At 42.9% G+C, this 21,545-nt stretch overlaps 1 long non-coding RNA gene across 1 annotated transcript in view; it reads right to left on the bottom strand.

Annotated features, from left to right (window-relative positions):
• The window catches only part of LOC130683381 (uncharacterized), a 91,244-nt gene that overhangs the window by 26,875 nt on the left and 42,824 nt on the right, over positions 1 to 21,545 (bottom strand). The window lies entirely within an intron of this gene.

Raw genomic sequence — 21,545 nt, 5'->3', positions numbered from 1 at the left:
CTGAAAGCTTGTCTCCCTCCCATCCATCCTTACCCTGACCATAGCTCCTCAAAACTCACTGTGCTCCTCCATAGGAGTTTAGCAGCTCTAAGCTCAGAAAACATGATGGTGTTTGTTCCCATAGATCAATCCCTGTAATTCAAAAGAAAAGCTAAGTTAAACCACAAAGAAAGTGTCAACAACTTAAGCAAAGGTATGATTTTTCTGATGTGTGTATCTGCGGATGACATGATAGCAGATACTTTCCAAACAATTCTTGGGTTGTTCTGGCCTTTCTGGACTGTAAGCACAATTTTATCTGCCTATTGGTAATTTGGTGTTGCTGACTCTACTTCCCAAGTAGGATGTGGGGAAACAGAAAGCAAAGAAAGGAGGAAGGGAAGGAGAAAGGGGAAGAAAAGTGCATTTGCTCAAAAATGGAGATTTGGGATCAAACCCACCAAAGGACAAGCTGCTGTCCCTTCCCTGCAGCTCTCAGTGAGTCCTGAGCAGGTTTCACTCTGTCCTCTCCTGCAGGAGAGTGAGCTACTGGGGAAAGTGGGCCCACACAGGGGAGGAGGGGCAGTCAGGTCCGGTGCCCCCAGAAGGAGCGCTGCTCTGACTCAGCAGGGTGGGGGCGGACTAGCACCTCCCTGTTTTGCACTTGGAGTACCCTGGGACCCACCGCACAGTGACTCAGATTAGCTTTCACTGCCTCCCTGAGAAGCTTGAGGGACTTCAGTGCCTGCTCTGCATTAACACCCCAACAGTCAGTTTCAATTATTTGATTAATTTTCGTGATATCCAACAGCCTGCCTGAGGGGCGGATCTCTGAGACCATCACAACACATGTGTAGCTCCGTGTGGGTTTCCATAGGACCCTGGGTCACATGCAGGGCCGCTGGCTGTGCTTTGAGGCGCACTATCCCCAGAACATGGTCCATGTGAGAACGAGAGGGAGGACAGCAGACACTTTTCAGGAAACGTTGGCAGCTGTGCGGGGGAGCCATCCTGCCGCATTCCTTGGGCGAGGTGACCTGTGTGAGTGGGTACCTCTCTGGCTTCCTCCTGGAAAACACAACTGTGGGTCTCTTTGGAGGGCTGTGAAGACCGTGCGCCTTGGGAGAGCTCGGAGGTTTTCCTGGGGAATCCAAGTTCATCCCCCGAGGCACTGAGATTTCCTGGAGAGTTCTGAGTTTTGGTCAGGGAGCCTTCTCTCCAAGTCTCTGATAATCTGCTGAGGGTTTTGTGAAGTTCATGGCCTAGGAGCTCTGGGGTGACTCTCAGGGTATTTCAAAAGCTCTGTTATTCAGCAAGTCCTTGGAAGCCTTGTGGCCTGGACAAGGAAAAAGTACAGCGCTGGATTCCAATTCTGCTTCATCCAAGTAAATGGCTTCGATTCAATTGCAATGAGGAAAGTTAGCTTTCTCTGTGGACTGCTCCACAGCCAGATGCAGAGAAGCTGGATGCCCAGGGATGTCGACTCACTTCAGGTATAAGGCCCAAGGGTGGCTAGGGAGTAGAATCCCTGTCCTGACGGTCACCTAGGAAGGGCTGTCCTGACGGTCCCCAAGAGCACCCTATGCTTGTTTTCCTGCTTCCTGCTGCTTATTCCTGTCTACTGGTTCCTCTTTGAAGGCAGCCCAACACCATCTTCCCTGCCTAGGGTGAGTGTGAGGGGCATCTTCCCTGGGTCAGCGGGTCCAGCCCAGCACAGCGTCTCAAAGTTCAACACCAGGCCAAGTTCTTGTGGCTGAGAGGAAAGGGCCCCTGCCTCTTCGCTTGGCCTCCTGGCTGAAAACGCCCACTTGCCCTGCACAGCGGGTGAAGGTTGCTGCTCCCCATGAATCGTTCCTGAGCTCTTTGCTTTCTTGTTCATAGTTCTCAGTTGAGCAGAGGTCCAGATGCGATTATAAATAAAACAGGAGAAAATGGCTTGGAAGACAGAGGACATCTGTTCTCCTTATCCAGATGAAGGATGATTTTAAGGACAAGATTTCTTAAGGATTCTTTGGTTTAAGTAATATGTTCTTTGTGGAGTCATAATCTTTTCAAGGAACTTTTTCATTACGTTGAAGAAAGGGCTGGAGCTTCTTTTGGCAAATGGAGGCATTGAAAAATAGAGAGGTAATATTATTTCACAGCTTCAAATACAAAATAAAGACTGGACTTGAAGTTCCTCATGTTTGCAGTTCTGTCCTATTATGTTCCTCTAGGAGGAGGCCTGGGGACCATGATTCTCAAAACAGGAAGTACTAAGAATACTGATAATAACAGCTGAAGTTGATCTGCTATGTTTAGCAGTTTGCATATATTAACTAATTTTTATTTTTCCTTTATTGATTTCTCTCTTTCTCTCACATGTCCCAGTGAATCTGTTAGCACATCCTATCAGCTTCTCTTTCACAACATACACAAATGCTAGTCATTCCTCACCACCTCCTCCACTGCCACTCTAAGCCACTTTCCTCTGAGCTGGGCCACTGCCGCAGCCTCCCACCTGGTCTTCCCGCTGCTGCCCCCTGCAGTCTAGTTCAACAGAGCTAAAACGCAAATCAAACAATTCTACTAATCTGCTCAAAGACCTTCTGATGGCTCCCGTTCCTGCTCAGAAGAAAAGCCAAATTCCTTGTAACAATATAACAGGCTCTACATGACCTGCCCCACTCTTCCTTTGTACCCCCTAAATGAAACACTTCACCCATGACCTCATCTTTTATTCTACATCTCTATCACTTGGCTTTGCTGAACTGGTTTTCTTTTCTTTTTTGGAGGACTTTTGTTGAGGAATTTTGCATCTGTATTCATCAAGGATATTGAGCTATAGTTTTCTTGTAGTGTCCTCGTCTAGCTTTAGTATCAGTGTATGCTGGCCTCAAAAAATGAGATTGCAAGTATTCCCCCCTCTTCAATTATGTGAAAGAGTTTGGTATTAATCTTTAAAAGTTTCATAGAATTCACCAGTGAAACCATTAGGTTCTGCCATATTATTTATTGGGAATTTTTCATTACTGATTCAGTCTCTTTATTCATTTTATTATTGGTCTGTTCAGACTTTCTGTTTCTTCATAACCTTCATGGTAAAGGTTGTATATTTTTAGGAACTTATCTATTTCTTCTAGGTTGTCCAATCTGTTGGTGTATAATGTTCATACATTCCCTTATAATCCTTTATATTTCTGTGGTCAGTTATAGTCTCCTCTTTTATGTATAATTTTACTAATTTGTATCTTCTCTCTTTTTCTTCTTAGTCTAGCTAAAGGTTTGCCTATTTTGTTTATCTTTCTAAAAAGTCAACTCTTAATTTCAGTGATCATTTCTGTCATTTTTCTAGTCTCTATTTCATTTAGTTCTGCTCTGATCTCTATTATTTCTTTCTGTATGCTAACTTTAGGTTTTGGTTTGTTCTTTTTATCTAGTTTCTATGAAGTTAGATTGTTTATTTGAGATCTTTTTATTCCTATTGTACACATGTATTGCTATAAACTTCCCTTCTAGGGCTGTGCTGCATCCCATAAATTTTGATATGTTGTATTCGGTTTTCATTTGTTTCAAGGTTTAAAAATTTTTTCCCTTTTTATTTCTTCTTTGGCCAATTGGTTGTTCAGAAATGTGTTAATTTCCACATAGTTAGGACTTTTCCAATTTTCCTCTTGTTCTTGATTTCTAGTTTTGCCCCATTGTAGTCAGAAAAGATACTTGGTATGATTTCAATCTTTTTAACTTTGCTAAGACTTGTTTTGTGGTCTAACATTGATCTATCCTGGAGAATTTTCATGTGTACTTGAAAAGAATTTGTTGGATGGAATGTTCTGTTATGTTTATCAGGTCCATTTGGCCTAAAGTATGGTTCAAGTTCAACATTTCCTTGTTGACTTCCTGTTTGGATGATCTATCCATTGTTCAAAGTGGGCTACTGAAGTCCTCTACTTTAATTATGTTTTGCTATCTACTATTCCCTTCAGTGCCGTTAAAGTTTGCTTTAGATGTTTAGATGCTCCAATGTTGCATATATACTTCCAATGGTTATATTCTCTTGATGAACTGACCTCTTAATCATTATATATGACCTTCTTTATCTCCTTTGACAGTTTTTTACTTAAAGTATATTTTCTCTGATAGAAGTATAGCCACCCTGCTCTCTTTTGGTTACCATTTGGATGGAATAATATCTTTTACCACGTCCTCACTTGAAGTCTGTGTGCATCCTTAAAGCTGAAGTGGGTCTCTTCAACATGGATGGACTTAAAGGATATCATGCTAGATGAAATAAGCCAGGCAGAGAGAGACAAATACCATATGAATTCACTTATATGTGGAATCTAAAAACAAAATAAAACAACTCAAAATGAACAAAATAGCAATAGAGAAGTAACTAGTGGTTCCCATGGGGAAGGGGTTGGGGTGTGTGGGTGAAATAGGTGAAGGGGATAAAGAGACACGAAATCTCAATCATAATACAAACTAGTCACAGGGATGAAATTACTGCATAGAGAATATAGTTAATAGCTCTGTAACATGTTTCTATGATGACAGATAGTAACTACACTAGTTGGGGTGAGAACTTAATAAGGTTAACTTCAAATCACTATGTTGTATACTTGAAACCAATTTAGTATTATGTATCAATTATACTTAATTAAAAATGTGTTAAGAAATAAAGTGTCTTGTAGGCAGTATATTGTTGTATCTTGAATTTTTAAAAATCCATTGAGTGACTCTATTTCTTTTGGCTGGAGAATTGGATCCATATTAAAGTAATTACTAAGAGGTAATGATTTACTATTGCCATTTTATTCATGGTTGTCTGGCTGTTATGTAAGTCCTTTCTTCCTTTCTCTCTTGCTGTCTTCTTTGGTAATTTGATGAATTTTTGTAGTGGTATGCTTTCATTCCTTTATCCTTCTTCTTTTAAGCCTCCACATTTCTTTAGAAGTTCTTAAATTACTTATTTATTCTCTTTACTTGTTAGAGGTTTATTCAGATTTTATACTTCTTGAGATAGTTTCTACTATTTGCTTTCCTAGGAATTTGTCCGTTTCATCTACATTGTCTAATTTGTTAACACACACTTGATCATAGCATCCCTTATAATCCCTTTTACTTCTCTAAGATCAGCAGTGATGTCCCCTCTTTCATTTCTAGTTGTAGCTGCAATTTCATTTGAATGTGAAGATAGTGTATTACCATGGAGCCTTGAGACATTTTTTGTTCAAGAAAACAAGTGTCTGACATTTGTAAGATTTCAAAGGGGCTAATTTAAACTATGGAACAGGTAAGATCAGCTACTTTGATGGAGTTTGTTTCAGCAGTGAGGGCCTCAGAACTTAAGAACTGTCTTGCAGAACTGGAAAGTCAGAGAGACCATCTATGTGTATTGGGATTGCCACCATTGATGTCTCATGGCATTACCAGAAAAGGCATGTTTCAGCACATAGAGCATCTGGGAGTTATCTGATAACATATGGTAATATTTTATGGACAGAAATAATTTGAAAAGGAGGGTAAAGTTGTCATGAAATTAACCACCCTTATTCATTTACATGATAAAATCATAAAAGGCAGAATTCACTAACTCCTTATTGCATTCTTGAATTGTTTTCAGAAAGTCAGTTTAGAAGAAAGGGATAATCATAAGACTTCACATTTCAAACAAACCATATAGCACAAGAAAATCTGTTAATTATTAAATGTTCAGCTGGAGGATTAATAAGACATTATCCAGGAATGAGTAGAATACTTAGGAGAATGAGAATATAGGTCTAAGGATTGTTACTGATTAGGGGATATTCCAGTGCATTCAAACTATAACTGGTTAACATTGAATGTATTACCTATTTTTCTTATAACTGCACTAATTAAATTTAACTTTTTCTTTTCAATATGGCAAAATCAGGTCCTAAATAAGACATGTCACTCTGAGCTCTACCCTAATACTAAAAATCAAATGTCAGTCCAATGAAGTCAGGGACGTTGGTTGTTTTATTTCATAGTTGTGTCCCAAACGCAATGCTTTGGACCGTGTCAACACCCAATGAACAGCTGTTGAATAAATAGATGATTAATAGTAGCTGCTTGTTATTAAGATTCCAGTGTAAATAATAACAATAGAAACCTCCTTTTTATTGAAGAGATATCATAGTTCAAAGGCAAAATAACCTCTTCCAGCAATTTCCAAAATGCAGCTCTAAAACTTCCCTAAAGGATTAGTCCCCTGGGTGGTGAAGCGCCCCAATTCAAGTTTCCAGAAATGCTGTCTGTCGGAAATATCAGAGTCTTTAAGCAATCACATTTAAAAACACTGTTGTTGTAAGGATTTTCTTTGATTTAAATGCTGTTTCTCTTGGAAAGGGCTTGTTATTTTTCTAAGCAAGTTAGGTCATTGAACTGGGCATACCAGGGAAAAGGAAAATTAAAGAAGACATTTCAAAACAGAAACTACGGTCACTTTCTTGTGTGTATCTTGACTGAGTTTCTGATGCCTTCCATTTAATTTTACCAATAAATGCTTTTTTATTAAAAATAGACTGAAAGTGCAATTTGATATCAAGAATTTAATCATAACCTCCTCCTGGGGTTCTTGTGAGGGGTAAGTGCTCTAGTGAATGTAAAGTACTGAAATATAAAAACAATCATTCAATGTAGGAAGTGTATTACCTTGTTGTGGGTGGGGCCCATCCTTATTTAACATTTTGATATTTTGTTCATCATGAATTTTTCTTAAAGTAATTTTGATTCTTCAAACATTAAAGTATTATTTATCCTGATTTTTGGTCTTTCTAAATTTTGGGCCTGACACAAGTGCCTCACTTGCCTCACCCTAATCTTGGCCCTGGTGGGCAACTCTGTGACCTGGGATGATTTAATGAGGTTTTACGGTGTATACCATGCCTGATTCCGTTACACAGAAAACTGTATCACTCTTGGTTCCCGGGTCCTGGTTCCTTTTTCCATGGGGCCCAGCCATACTATAGTTTCTTCCCTTGGATTCCAAAGCCATTCTTGATACTTTTTTGCCTCATGTTTATCTTTAAAGATTGGTTCCCCTTTTCTTGAGCTAGGTGAGTCAAGCTTCTGTCCCTCCGCATCAAAACAGGAATCCTCAAACAGAGAATTATACGTATCTGTTACAGTCAGAATCTGTCCCAGTGGAGTGGCCCAAATCTTGCAGTCAAATAGTATTCAGCATCTCAAGGAGGAGGGATAGGAGAGACTCTTGGTGGCCCAGAATGTCTGCTGATTAAAGCCAGTTGGATCTGCCCTCTAGGTACGCACACACTAGGAGAGAAATAAAAGAACAAGCAGAACTAATAGGCAGTTTGCCATGGCGGTTTCCTGGGGACCAAGTTGATCTAAGAGGTAAATACGGTCACTAAACAGTCAAGTTGACCTATAGGCTCTGCGTGCTAGGCCAATCTTCTTGCCTGAGCGGTCTTTCATGGTGAAGTTACAATGCAAGTTAATCTCCATTGGGATAAAGATGAAAGCTTAGAGGACTGCCCCTTGCCCTTCAATTTACCACAAAGAATAAAGGGTTTCTAGGTAGGATAAAAGAAGAAATCCAGGAAAGAGGTCAGGAAAAGGATTCTAAAGGAAGTGTCAAGAAACTAGGTATTGGAGGAAGTTAGAGCAGAGGTGAAATAGGCAGAATTTGATGTGTGGCAGGACCACCTTTTGAGGAACAAGTTGGGAATTTCTGAGTGCTTCAAGGACGGGTGTGTATAGAGGGGCCAACTATTCAGCCTCAGTGTGGGAGATCTTACTAGAGTTCAGAGATGTAAATCTAATTCAGGGAAACCTGAATTAAGAAAGAAAAAATATTTGTCCTTCAGAACTGACAGGAGGGCAAGCAACCCACTTACTTCTTTCAGGAAAATGAGGTGATATCATGTACTTCCTGGTCAAGAGGGGACAGGTACTCACAAAACAAGGAAAAGACATGACAAAAAGTTATGTGTCTATAAGTTTAAAGTGTCTCTAAGTTTAAAGAAGAAAGTAATGCTAAACCATGTCCCACCATGCAGAATCATCATAAACAATTTAGTTTATTTTTAGTTTTTTTCGATGCATTTACTGAGTTGAGATAATAATATATGCTAATTTTTAAGTGCCTCTTAATTTAGGAATGTTCACAAATAATGTAATTTAGGAAGGGACATGTAATAATATATACTGTCTATCCCTGGATAATTTATTGTCTTTCTTCAATTAAAAAAAAGTCTAAGTTAGGTCATCTAACACAGGGCTTTTAAAGATGCATAAAACCATTTCTCAAGTTCTTTAGCAATGAAAAAGTTCATTATGTCATTCTGTGCAATACTGCTTTTGTGGAGAGGGAGAGAAAAGACCTTTTGTTTAGTAATTTTCTTGGCACAGGGTCTTCACTATGTAATAAGCTTAGACATTGTTAGAAAAATCTGGACAAGAACAGCATGAGTTATTGTTATAAGTGATCATCAAATAAGGCAAAAGATTCCATATGAATTTAGGTTAAAGGATAGGGCTCAAGAACTATGTTTCTTGGTACTGGGAGAGGAGTGGGAGCAGTAAAAGAATAGGTAAGTTAACATTTCAGGGATGTGTCACTGAGGATGCTCTTTTGACTGGAAGTGACAAAATTCTGACTCATGTGTATTAAATAACAAATACATCTGGTATCACAGCAGTTTGGTTCATTTAGCTGATCAGTTATGTCAGCAAGGACCAAGATTCTTTTCTTCTGCTGGCTTTGCCATCCTAGATGTATTGGCATGGTCCTCAGACCAGCTCCTCTCATGGCTGTGAGATGACTGGAATAGTTCCCAGATCTGGTACTTTCAGACGTGGCAATGCCAGGTAACATAAGCCTGGCTTCTACAAAGGGTAGAATCCTCTATTTAAGAGAGGAGAATCTTTTCCCAGAAGTCTCCAGCTACAGATTTCCCTCACATCTTATTGGTCAGGATTATGTCACATGTCTCCACTTAAGCCAATCATAGACTAGAAGTAGTCCAATCACAGTCCACACCCTGTGGTGGTATGAGGATAGTTTTCCTTGAAGCTCATGGCTGTGTCAGGAGATGGGTATGACCAAATTAGAGTGTTGGGAAGGAAGAAGGATGGAAGATGTTGGTTAGGAATCAGTAACATCTCTCACAAGGCCCAAATTGTCTCTGAGCTACACATGTCCCAGACAACACAAAAAATCTACTGAATTCCCAAATATATTTCCAAACTGTGTAAGGGAAGTCCTGCTCCTTTGTGCACATGTTGTTAATTTTGATTCTTTTATCTGTTGGTCAGTGTATGCTTCAAATAATGTCCAAGGAAAGACCATTGGCTGATGTCCTTGACTATCTGAGCATGTCTTTCCGTTGCCCTCATTAATCAATGACAGCATAATTAGATATAACATTCATAGATCACAATCCTTTTCCATCAAAACTTTGTAGAAATGGTTGCATTGTTCTTGCATTTAGCATGCAGAGAAGTCGGATTAGTCTAGTTTCTGCTCCTTTGTAAGTATTATTTTTTAACCTAAGTGTTGGAAGGATTTTCTTTATTCAGTCAATTTAAAAATGTGCTAAGGATGATCTAGCTATGGGTTATTTTTCTTTAATTTTACCTAAAACATAATGAGTCTCAGCAGTCTGCCTACTCAAATAATTTTTACATATAAAAGCAAGCAATTTTCAATTATCTCTAATTTGGCTCAGTTTCTCTTTTTCTTCCCTGTCATACTTATTAAGTTGAATCATATTTCTTTTCTCTGTGTCTATTACCTCCTCCCCACCATTTTAATTTCCTCATTCTTTTCCTCTGTATGATAAAAGAATATCTCAAGTGTGATCTCTAGAATACTAATTTACTTTTGCACAAAGCCAGTGCTGCTCTTTATTCATTCCAGTATATACTTTCATGCTAGATTATTTAATATGAAACCTATTACACTTCTGGTATTGCTAATACTCTTACTTACCTCGTATACCGCTCATTGCTCTTGGTCTTACTCTGTTTTGCGTTCCGTCCTTTCCTCCTTTGTAACTATCAGTACCTCTTTCCTAGAAGCCATGTCTTCTGGCATCTTTATGAGGATATTGCACAGTCTTCTAAAAATGTTTTCTGATTCCCCCACAGGAGGTCATTTTCAGAGGAATGTTTTTCACCTGGTCTTCTTCTGCGTAATTGTTTTTCACGTCTCCAGTGACAGTTTTTCTTTTCCTGATTACTCATTTTTGAAGGAAAAGAGAAAGAGCCAGTTTCAGATTCACCCACAGACAGGTGTGTAGATTTTATTTGGTCCTATTGATTGGACACTTTGGTAATGATGGAATCTTCTCAGATTTATAGGTTGGTGGGAGTGGGTGTCTGCCCGATTCTGATCAGTTAGCTAGCATTCCTGTAATGTGGCTCTGCTGTGTGATGTCCTACCTCCATGTTTGGTTCTATGAGACCTTCCTCACTGTGTATTGCTACTGAAACACTTCTTCATATCATGAGCTAAGCACTTTTTTTCTGGGGATTATCACTTGGAGACAGCAATGCATCCAACACCCCCAGTCTCATACACTTCTGAGAGTTAGTCTCTAAATGAACGTCAAAAGATGGAGATGGCAAAAAGATTTATGTCAACTCAAATGTAACACTCTCATGGTAAAGGGATAGCCACCAGGTTTCTTGTGGTCTAGGCCTCGGGTCTCTAATTAGGGAAATACAACAGCCAGGAGGAACAAAACCTCTTCCTGCCTTCTAAGTGGCCAGAAGTCCTCTGTTTCTTAAGGAAAGGGCCAGACTGATAACCGGCTGTTTTCTCCTAATCATTTAAAAATTTTAAGTATAAATTCCTTCTAGATTTTAGCAAGAAATTTTCTGTTGGTTTTTAGCTTTTGGTGGTAAATGGGGTTTTTATCTTTCTGTGGCTTCACAGATACTTTAGAGGAAATTTAGGCAAGTTTCTACTAAGGCAGTTACTCTGGTGCTGTTTAAAATCAGAAGTAAAAATTAATAGTTTTAGTTACTTCAAACTGGATATGAGTCAATAATGCATTTGGCTGCTATTTAAAAAACAGGCTATCTTTATAGAGAGATCAAGGCTGGAGATATTCTCATCGCACTTTGCCTTGTGTGAGTTACAGCCAGGCACTTTGGGTCCACTTATGGCTCTATTATTAATAAATGGCAAAAGATTCTTTGACGAATGAGAGTAAGTCCAAGGGTGCATAAATAATCTCTGCATCATGTTGAGGGAGTGTAGGTAGTCAACTCTGAAAAACAGATGACATGGATAGAAAATGGGGGAGGACCTAACTGTGGTAAAATATGCAAACAGTGATCATGGGAAAAGGGATTCTATTTATACTGGTTTGTTCCAAGGAACAGAACAAGGATTACTGGCAGGAAGTTACAAAACAATGGATTTGGCTCAACATAAAGCTGATTGACAATGGAGTGGGCACCTCATAAAGAAGGCAGTGAACTGCCTGTCCCTTTCTAGAAGATCCTGGTCAAGAAGATCCTAGCTGACCACTTAGTGAGGAAGCTGTGGGAGAAATCAAGTACTGGGTGGAAAGTCGGGTGATCTATGCTCCATACTTTAATGACCTTGGTTCTGGAGTTTTGCCCTTGAGGTTTCTGCCTTCTCAGTTGGATGAGTGACTTGGCCTCTCCTACAAGTAAAGCACCTAACTGCGAGAACCCAACTGCTCCTAGTGTTGGGCTCCCTCCAGGCAAACGAGGACCCAAGAGAGGCACGTTCCACTTTCACCTGTGCTATCTAAGCCCCAACTCACACAGTAGCCAAGGCCACTTCCAGACCAGACCATGACCAAGCTTCTGTCCAGGAGGTGGGGCATGGGAGCAAACAGGTGATGTGGGTGTCACCTCAGGTAGTCCTCACCACAGCCCTGGGAGGCTGCTTCCTCGACAAAGAATCCAAGGTCAGAGGGGGCTAGACAACGTGCCAAGAGCAAGAAGACATTCATTCATGGAGCCAGTGGAGGCCCCAGGGATTTGCCATCAGAGAAGCTCAGGGGCAAAATGGGGTTGGAATGAGAAACTGGAGATGTATCAGGAAGCTGCATATGCCTCATTTGCATTTTCTAACGATGTATTTAATCATGGTTCACATTATGATATATGTGCTACTATTTTTATTTTGTGTCTGGGGTGGCTTGTGGAGGCAGATGGAGATGGGGATAGAGCTGCTCCATCCCACCCAGGCATCCCACCTCCATCGTGTGGGGCGAGTCATGATTTGGACCCTGGTCTGATTCCAAAGCTCAGTCTGACCTCATGGTGAGCAGAAAGACCTCTTTAAATGTACTGGGGATTTGTTTTGTTTTGTTTTTGTACTTCATTTAGACTAATATAACTAAATAAGGCAGGAGAAAGCAGATTGCATGGTTTAGCCTGTTTTCTAGCAGACTCCCCCAGTACAGAAAGCTGGCCTGGATGCTGGCGGGTCTTCGCTGTGGCCCTGTGCTGGCTGCAGCCCTTGCTGGCTGCAGCCCTGTGCTGGCCGCTTCCTCTGACCTGCAGGTGTTGCTCCTTGTCGCAGCCCAGGCAGGAGGACCCCATCTGCTGTCTCCCAGAGGGGACACTGCAGTCAGTCTGGGTTGAGTCTTGAACTCTTCCTTTCCCTTTCCTTTTAAAAACAAAAAAGCCTCCTCTGCTCGTCCTGTGGGCTTACAGTCCCAGATGTGGCAGGAGTTGGTTCCCGTAAAGCAGCCTAACCAAGGGGCTCTTCCACCGTGTTACATAATGGCAGGCTTCACGTCACTTTTCCATTGGTTTTGGACTGTGCTGGGGATAGTCTCTGGGGATGTTCTGAAGTTCAGACTCCTTCAGAGCCAGGAGAGAAAAGCCCAACAGCAAAACAAGTGGAAAGAGAGAATGCTGGCTCTGGGGCCTTCGGTTTTCTCTGAGATGCCTGTCTGTATATGTATTTTGTTTCTGGAAGGTCGTGAACAATCTTAATGCTGGTCAAATATTTTTTTCCCTCACGATCGATTGTCCTCCCCTGTCTTTGGACACATAACACGGACGGCCACTTCCTTTCTGTCTGAGGCTGCGCCTCCCTTGCTGTCTACAACACTGCACTTCTGAAGTTCCTCTTCTATTTCTTTGATCAGTCCTCTTTCCTTAGCTGAATATTTGGCGTCTGTGCCCCCTTTGCCTTGACATTCACATCCAACCTGCCATTTCTTAAGAGCCCTTGCTGTAGGCCAATCTTCAATAACAAACAGTTCCAAAAATTACAATGGCCCAATCACAAAAGAAGTCTATTTCTCATGCATGTATCAGTACACAGTGGCTTTTCCTGTTGGCAGGTGGATTTCCTCTCCCCAGGGACCCAGGCTCCTTCCTGTCAATGGCCATCCCTACCCCCTGGACTCCAGGGTCTCACTGTTATGTGTGTGCCGCTGACCAGAGAGGAGAAAGAGAAAGCGAGGCATGTCTGCTTTAAGACTTTGGCCTGCAAGTGACACTTGTCACTTATGATCATTTCCCACAGGAGATAACTGGTCAATGGCTGCTTCTAGATTTTCTATTTTCTAGCAAGGGGAGCTGGGAGGAGCAAGTACCTTCCCCAGCAATGACTCTATTTTATGGCAGGGGACATGGATTTTGGCATACAAGTGGTCACCTTCACCACAGGACTTGAGTCTTCTTACAAGACTGCCTTTGGTGAACTGATCACCCATTCTTGTAGTTTCTTTCTTTACCTCAGCATTAATGACTCCTAAATCTCCATTTCCAGTATCAACCATGCATGGATGGCTACCTAATCGTATATCCCCATTGTCCTCCAAGCAGCCTCCTCGCTCCCTTAAACTTAACCTCTCTTCCATCCAGAGCTGGCTCTCGTGCTGGCCCGCCCCAGTCCTATCAATGGATCATCATTCTTCTGGCATCATCTACAATTCCCAGGCCCCAGAACTAATGCATCTCTGAGGCCTGATCTGTCCCTTTCCCTGAGTCCAGTTTCCCTCTTTCCTGATCTATTTAGTTGCTTTTGACAGGCTAATCTTTCTGAAACATTTTTATTCTATCACTGCTAAGAAATTCTCCTGAAGAGCCTATGCTGCCTTGTTACCACTTTAGAAATGTGAAACAGTTTTACATAGTAATAACAGCCTGTAAATAAGACAGCTTGTTAGGCAAAACAGTTACTTTTTAATCTGAAGGGCAAGTCCAGTTCAGTGTGATGAGGTGTAATAACCAACAGATAAGGAAGCCAGAAATCATGACTTCATCTTTCCCTCCACCTATAACCAACCACTGAGCCTCAGTTTTTGTTTTGTAAAATTAAGAAGGCAGCATCTTTCCTGTCTGAAATCTATGGGCTACCACAGATTACATCTTTTGGTTCCTTCCAGCACTGGGAATGATGATTTTAAAAATGCAAACTCCCTTGCCTAATTTTTTAAGACCCTCAATAATTAAACACCACTCTTTCTCTCCAACGTAGTCACCCACACCCTCCTAAATGCTTCTATTCCATCAGTTGTTTTCTCTCCATGTCCCAGATACACTGAGCGTAGTCCGACCTAGTGTCTTGGCCATGCTCCTCTCTATCTAGAATCCCCTCCCCATCCGCTCTGCCCATCTAACCCCACCCACTCCCCAGGCACTGTCAGGAGCCAGCCTGGGCCACTTGGGAGGATTTGAGGCATTTAGAAGGACTTGGACACCCACATGGCCTTGCCACTTAAGACCTTGGAAATCTCAGTAACACGTGTAAATGTTGCTTTGTAAAATGCCATCACTACATCATTTAGTCTTATGATTGCTTCACGAGTTAGTTTTGTTTCCCCAGTTAACTGGCTGGTTGGTTGGATTAATTGATGAGTTGACTGATCGGTTTTATCAGTCAATAAGCTTCACATAAGGTTGAACCATGTGAAGCTGTTGGTATTTAACTGCTTTTGATCTACAAAAAAACAGCAATTTCCTATGTAAACCAAATAAAGTACTCTAAAAATATTTGTTATTCTTTCCACTCAACTTACTCAAATCTTCCAAGGCAGAGGAAGCCAACATTTGAGAGTAACAGTTGAAATCACTGTGGAAGTAATTGCCACATGTTTTTTTCAGCAGTCCTTGTCTGGGCTGTGATTTGGGGGAAAGAGCTGTCCCCAGAGGAGGGCCACGTCTGACCCACAGCTACCCTCCTTGGGAAGCTGGTACTGGAGCCAGCAGGCAGAGCAGCAGGAGGCTCCAAACCGCCGCTGAGGACTGCAGACTTTGCCTTGTATCTCTGTCTGAGGTGGGTGCATGATTTCACCTGCACCAGACCAGTGCTTTGTGGTATTTGGAAGGACAGATTTTAGACCCAGGTCTTGGTGACTGTGCCTCCCTACCTTAGCCTTCCATGGGGAACTAGAATCACCGAGTCAAGACCTTAGAAATCCAGGTGCTTTCTTTGTTTACTTTTTGTCCCTAGAATTCAGTCCTTATCAGAAAGAAATGTCCACTGTGCAGAGCAGGAGGGATTTGATGGGGAGAGACAGCCTCAGTTTTGGAATCAAGCAGACCTGATTTTAAAATCTTATTTCTGCTGCTTAACTAGGTATAGGAACTTAGATAAGTTAGTTAATTTATAGAATCCTCAATTCTATCATTTGCAAAGGGGAATAAAAATGGTTAACCAGTAGAGACAACCTTTTTTGTTAAGAACCTTTCAGATATTTTATCTAAAACACTTGCCCCTCTTACTGCACTAGGCCAAGACTAGCGACTCATTCAAGGCCTGGGCCCCCACCTCCCTTCTTGCCTGCGGGCACCTCAGGCTTCTCACCTTGAATTCTTGCTGAGCTCTTGGGTGAAAATAGTGAAGGAGGATTTCAGTAGAACATGGTTTTTAAAAATATGGTTTCCTTAGTACATGGATCAAATCAAGTTCTGAAACCACAATTACATTGGGAAAAGCTGGCCACCAGCCCCAGAGTCAGCAGGGAAGGCCTGTGTTGTGGGTACACATAACAGTTTTCCAGTGAAAACGTTCAAGTCTTTATTAGCTCACAAATGAAGCATGGAAGTTGTGTCCATTCTTCCCATAGTGGAGACAGGGAAACTGAGAGCAGAGGCACAGCCTGCCCAAGCTCCTGCAAGTGAGCTCAGGGGTCTCCTGAATCCTGGCGTGGGTGCCGAGTGCCAGCCACCCTCTTCCTCCTGTGGGGCCTCAGGCCTCCCTGGACATCCTGGCCTCCCCGCTAACTCCCTCAGGCCATCCCTTGCCCAGGCAGAGGGCCATTGCCGAGTTCTGCTTTTGCAGAGGCTCTGATGTGTTTGCTCAAGCACTCCTTCATTCAGCCTCTTTTTTTTTTCACTCTTTGGCAGAGCCAGAAAGTGGGGCGAGTCCAAGGCGGCTCTGGAGTCTCTCGAGCCTTTGGGATTTCCTTGTGGGCCCGGGAACTGAGGGGTCCCGGAAAGTCTGAAGGTTGTCTACCATTTGCCTGCACCTGGGGCCTAGTCCAGACGACATGGGTCTCTTCCAGGTCCCCCAGATGCTTAGGGTGGGTCCAAGTTACACTGAAAATGATCCAGCGAGTTCCAGTGTGGTCCACACCCCTAGTTCCCGGAGTTGAGTGACTCAGGGTTTTAGAAGATACCTCAGTGCTAACTCACCCCCCTGAGGAAAGGGTGTTTCACATTAAGGGCTGTGTCACCTATGGGCTGAAAACAAGTTCTAGGTCTTTACAGTCCAACTTTCAGGCTCACCCGCAGGTTTGCAAGGGGTTCTGGCATTCTGCTACTGCATTTCCAGCTAGACTATAGTGACGTTACTGCAGTCCATGAAGACTCCCTAGGAGGTCCAAATATCCGTGACCACCCTCTTCCTTTAGCCAGTTTCTAATGTATTAACCAAAGGAGTGAGAAGAAGGGTAGATGGTGTATGTGGGATTTGGGGTCCACGGGAGTGTCTGCACAGCCTGGAGGCCGACCTGCAGGAGCCTGAGGATGTAGCCCACAGTTATACGCTGTAGGTGTGGGCCCATGGCTGACCCTCAGTCCAAGGGTCTTTCCTGGTCTCAGTAGCTTGCACTCTGATACACTTGAGCTCTGGACTTCCAGCTGAGCAGCTGAGTTCTGTTCCAGCCCACAGGTGACACAGTCCTTGAATGTGAAACAGCCTCTCCTGGGGGGTGACTTAACACTGAGGTATCTTCTGAAGCTCTGAATCAAAAGTGTAGTCATTGCCTTAGCCACGGGCATCTGGGAAGATGTGCCTCTAGATCCGGTGGAGAATAGGCTATGTGTACTGGGAACAGGAGTGTTACTCAGACCTGGGGAGGACCCTCTGTTCAGAACACACACCAGCACAAACAGACATTCCCTGCTGGAACTTCTCAAGTGGAAGAACAAATGCTCAGTGCCAGCAGGACCCTGGCAGTTTGATGATTTCCAAAGTCATCATTTTTTACACATATATTTATATACAATTCATACATTCTGCAGGTTTGAGGTAGATATTGCAGGGCACAAGTTTTTTAAACAAGCAGCTTTCATATATATGTGCCTACCTTTGACTCACAATATGTGTTTAGTGCTGTATTTTTATTATATTAATAATTCATAAGTTAACATAAATGTCCAGGGGAATGATTAGGTAAATTGTCATATATCCATACAATGGGATAATCTGTAGCCATTAAAAAGCAGACTAATGACATAGAGAAATACTTACAGTATTTTGCTAAAAAAGCACAAACTTTTATATGAACTGTATTTTGAACCCCTGATAAAACTACAAAAAGCACTGCTTTATGTACATATATTTATATTTGTGTGTATATATTGAAAAATACTTAATTGATATATATATGAATATTTATGCAGTTATCTTTCATTTTAATGTTTTTCCACAGTGTTTATGTATTAACTCTGTAATTTAAAAAATTTTATTCCTTTTTGAAAAAGGACACTTAGAAATTGTTTATTTTGGGAACCCATGGGCTAAGACCCTGGACCACCCACCAACATACACAAACTGCTCTGGAATCAAGTGCTGATGACGTGCGTTGGGTCCATGAACACAGGCCAAGGCCAAGGATTCCCGGGATCAGGGCTGCAACCTTCCCCTTTGGGTCCCTGAGCTAATTAGTCTCCAAGTGAGCTGGTAGAGTAAAACAATACACTTTGCTCGTAAGGGCAGTGCAGTGTAACTCGCATTTTTAACCCCCGCTGCAGGGCACCTGGGCCTGCAAAGGTCTGCTCTGCTGCCTTGCTGCCCCTCTCGCCTGGGGCCGTCCCCACCCAGGGATGAGCAGCAACTGCTGAAGGGCTCCAACACCAGCTGGCAGCCAGGGTCTGCTTGTGCCCAGGCGAACACCCTTGGAGCAAAACACCCTGTTTACTCTCACCCTAATGTCCCTACCAACTGAACCCCAAGCACGAGCTGGAAGGGTAAAAGGAGTCAGAAGATGGTGCCCCTCAGCCTGAAAGAGAAAGTTTGGATGGCAAGGTGCCTGGTTTCCTTGGTGCTGGCGGCATGTGGCGCTCCTGCTGGCTGTGCTCATGGGGTCCCAGGCATCCCTCAGTCAGCTGAAGGCCCTTCCAATCTGCTGCCCAGATGCTGGCCATAGTAAAGAGACAGAGCATGATGCCTGAGCCCTTCCATATATCTGCCTCTGAGGGACTTGACCCTTTGGGTGATTTATGGGGTCTGGCTTTTGAGAGTCTAGAGGGCTCATGGGCAATGCAGGTGCTAAGGAAAAGTAACAAACGCAACAAAAGATACCACTTATTCATTCATTCATTTGTTCACCTAATGCATATCGAGTGTGTTCTATATGCTTTTGAGTTACTGCAGGGAACGTGACAGATGAAGACCCTGCTTTCATGGAGCTGCCATCCTAGAATGGTGGGAGAGAGATGATAAGTAGGTAAGTAATAAATTATGATTGTAAATGTTATAATGAAATGAAAGTGTCATGATGAGGTGGAGAGTACCGAAGGGCAGACAGGGGTGCTTGCCTCCTGCATCACGCCCACAATATCCATCAGAGGCCTGGGAAGGGAGGGTGGGAGATGATTCTCAGTGAAGTAAGAGGGCCCCTACATCCAGGGCTTAAATTCAAATTAGGCTGTGCTGTTTCTGTGTGTGTGTGTGTGTGTGTGTGTGCATGTATGAGCATGTAAGGGGCTCCTTCTTTTAGCCTAAGTTGTTTTTCCTGAGGTTTGTCTCACTAAGGTAAGGAGAACCCATGGTTGATTTTCATATGAGTCCATCAGAGAACGGAAGGGTGGCAGGAACGCTGTGGTCCCTGTGCATGGAGAAGACAACAGGGTCGCAGTTTGCTATCTCCTGTCCCCTGTCTCCAAGCCCAGTCTGACGGAGTCATGTGTGGGCTTTCCGGGAGAGGCTGCAGACCAAAGCTGGAGAAGCTTCTGTCCCTGGGAATCTGAGACACAGGGCCCTAAGCAGTTCTGATTGTGCATGGTTATGTGGTATGTGTCCAGTATAATAGATGCTCCATCATGCTAACTATTATGCCACTATTTTAATGACAAAATATGAGAAGACTTAGGAAGGGAGACAAACGTGGCTCAGTGCTTCAAAGTTCCTGGGCTTCTGAAGGTCTGCAGCTCTGGGTAGATCCAGGGCCTGTGGCCTCACTGCAGACATCAGCATTCTCACAGGAGAGCCTCCTGATAAGCCAGGAGGGCAGCCAGGGTCAGGACAGTGACCTCACCAGAAGGTGGCAAGAGGGAGACAGGAAGACAAAGAAGGAAAGAGAAAGAGAGGCCAACCCAGAGTTCCTTTTCCTTCCAGTCCTCCTACTCATCAGCAAGCTGAAGTTGGAGGGTATTAGTAAAACATGTGCATAGCAAGATATGAAACAAAACAACTACATTAGTTTTGTGCAGTGTCTCCATTGTTCCAGTAAGAGGGAAATACATGGCATATGCAAGCTATGAAATAAAAACTGGAGAATTTCAGGGATTCTACATATGAGTTAAGTGCTATTATATTTGCATTTAAAACAGGGATTGCACAATCTCAAGATGAATGGTAAAATTCATTCTAATAACCTAAAATGTTAATTTTACTTACAACATTATATAGCAAATAAAACAACACCATGGTAAATAGAGACTGCAGATGAACTGAAAAAATTTTATATTTTGGCACTTTTAAAGGCAGTTTTTTCCTGCTTTTTTAAATAAGGGACTGCATATTTTCTTTTTGCACTGGGCCCCACAATTTATATAACTGTCCCAGGCAGGAAGTTTATGTACATGTTGCAGGTTTTTAGAATTTTTCTATGTCACCATCCTTGGACCTCAGGGGCCTCTTGGGACCCCTCCACAGTTTCCCCATCATGAGAAAGAGATGCTGACCATGGACTGAGCAAAGACAGTGAGACCATGTTGTCAGAGGAAGCCTGACAGAGGTATCCAGCCTCCCCTTCTGTTTCTGTGATTTGTCTTTCCTGTCCTCAAAAATGAGAAGGTGAGGAGGTCTCAAATGAAGAAGTAGGTCACCCTGAGCCAGTTTTTCACTAAGGCTGCAACACCGCCTAAGCCTGAAAAAAGTGTGGCTCCTACCAGCTCACCAGGAGACAGTGTGGGATCTGTGGCCAAAGACCCAATCAGGAATATAATTTTTTTCTCCTGTGTGTATTTATATGCGCATGTGTGTGTATCTTTCCTTTAGGGCTTATCTTCATAGCAGGGAATTAGTCAAAGATTTGGGGTTCTTGGTTGAGACTCCCAAACTACCGTCTCACTGTGAACAGCCATGGAGTCAGCTCTCAGGAGGCATCCCCATGCATTTCCTCCTGGAAGTCTGTCAGCACGCCAGGGTTGCGGTGAGGACTGACGAGCTGGTGAGAGGCTCTGGGGAGGCAGCTCAGGGAGGTCGGCCTGACAGGGAGGGCGCCTCCCCTAGAGGAAGACAGCGGATGTGGGGACATGAGGAGCTCTTCCAACAAGTGAGGCCAGGGGCATCCATCACCACCAGGCCAGCCGGTGACACCACCTGGACTCCTCCTGTCAGCGGGGCTATCCTCCTGTCAGCGGGGCTGGCCCCTCCTCACCTAGGGCGGAGACAGGAGCCTCGGGGCGTCCTGAGCTGGTGGGAGGCATGCCAGGACAGGGCCCTTCCCAGGCAGCCAACTGCTCCTCACTGCCTCGTGAACACACCCGGGGTTCAATTTGCCTGGGTCCAAAGAATCAACCAGAATAAAACAAAGAACCAACCTTACAAATGATTGAGCTCCTCCCTGAAAGAAAGGGGCACAATTGCAGGATTTTCTTTCCCTGGCACCATTTTTTTTCAATGGGAATCAAAGAATATTATTGGGAAAACCCATTCATTCATTCAGTGTTTATCATCTACCTATTTTGTAAAGGAAGAAGGTGCTCCAAGAGGTGAGACATACTAAGAAGAAAATCCAGGGCATGACTGAGTGACAGCAGTTTAGCCAGTGTTTAAAGAAAATAAAAAGTACGAATGGCTGGAAAGGGTAGGGAGTCTGGAGTGTGGGCTTTAATTCCTTGGGCAAATGGGAGCCACCAAAAGTTTTTTTGTTGCTGTTTTGAGATATAATTTACATGCAGTAAAATTAATCCATTTTAGT

This window comes from Manis pentadactyla, chromosome 4 (genome assembly GCF_030020395.1).
Source record: "Manis pentadactyla isolate mManPen7 chromosome 4, mManPen7.hap1, whole genome shotgun sequence".
NCBI classification, from domain to species: domain Eukaryota; kingdom Metazoa; phylum Chordata; class Mammalia; order Pholidota; family Manidae; genus Manis; species Manis pentadactyla.
This window is presented reverse-complemented; position numbering and strand designations above follow the sequence as displayed.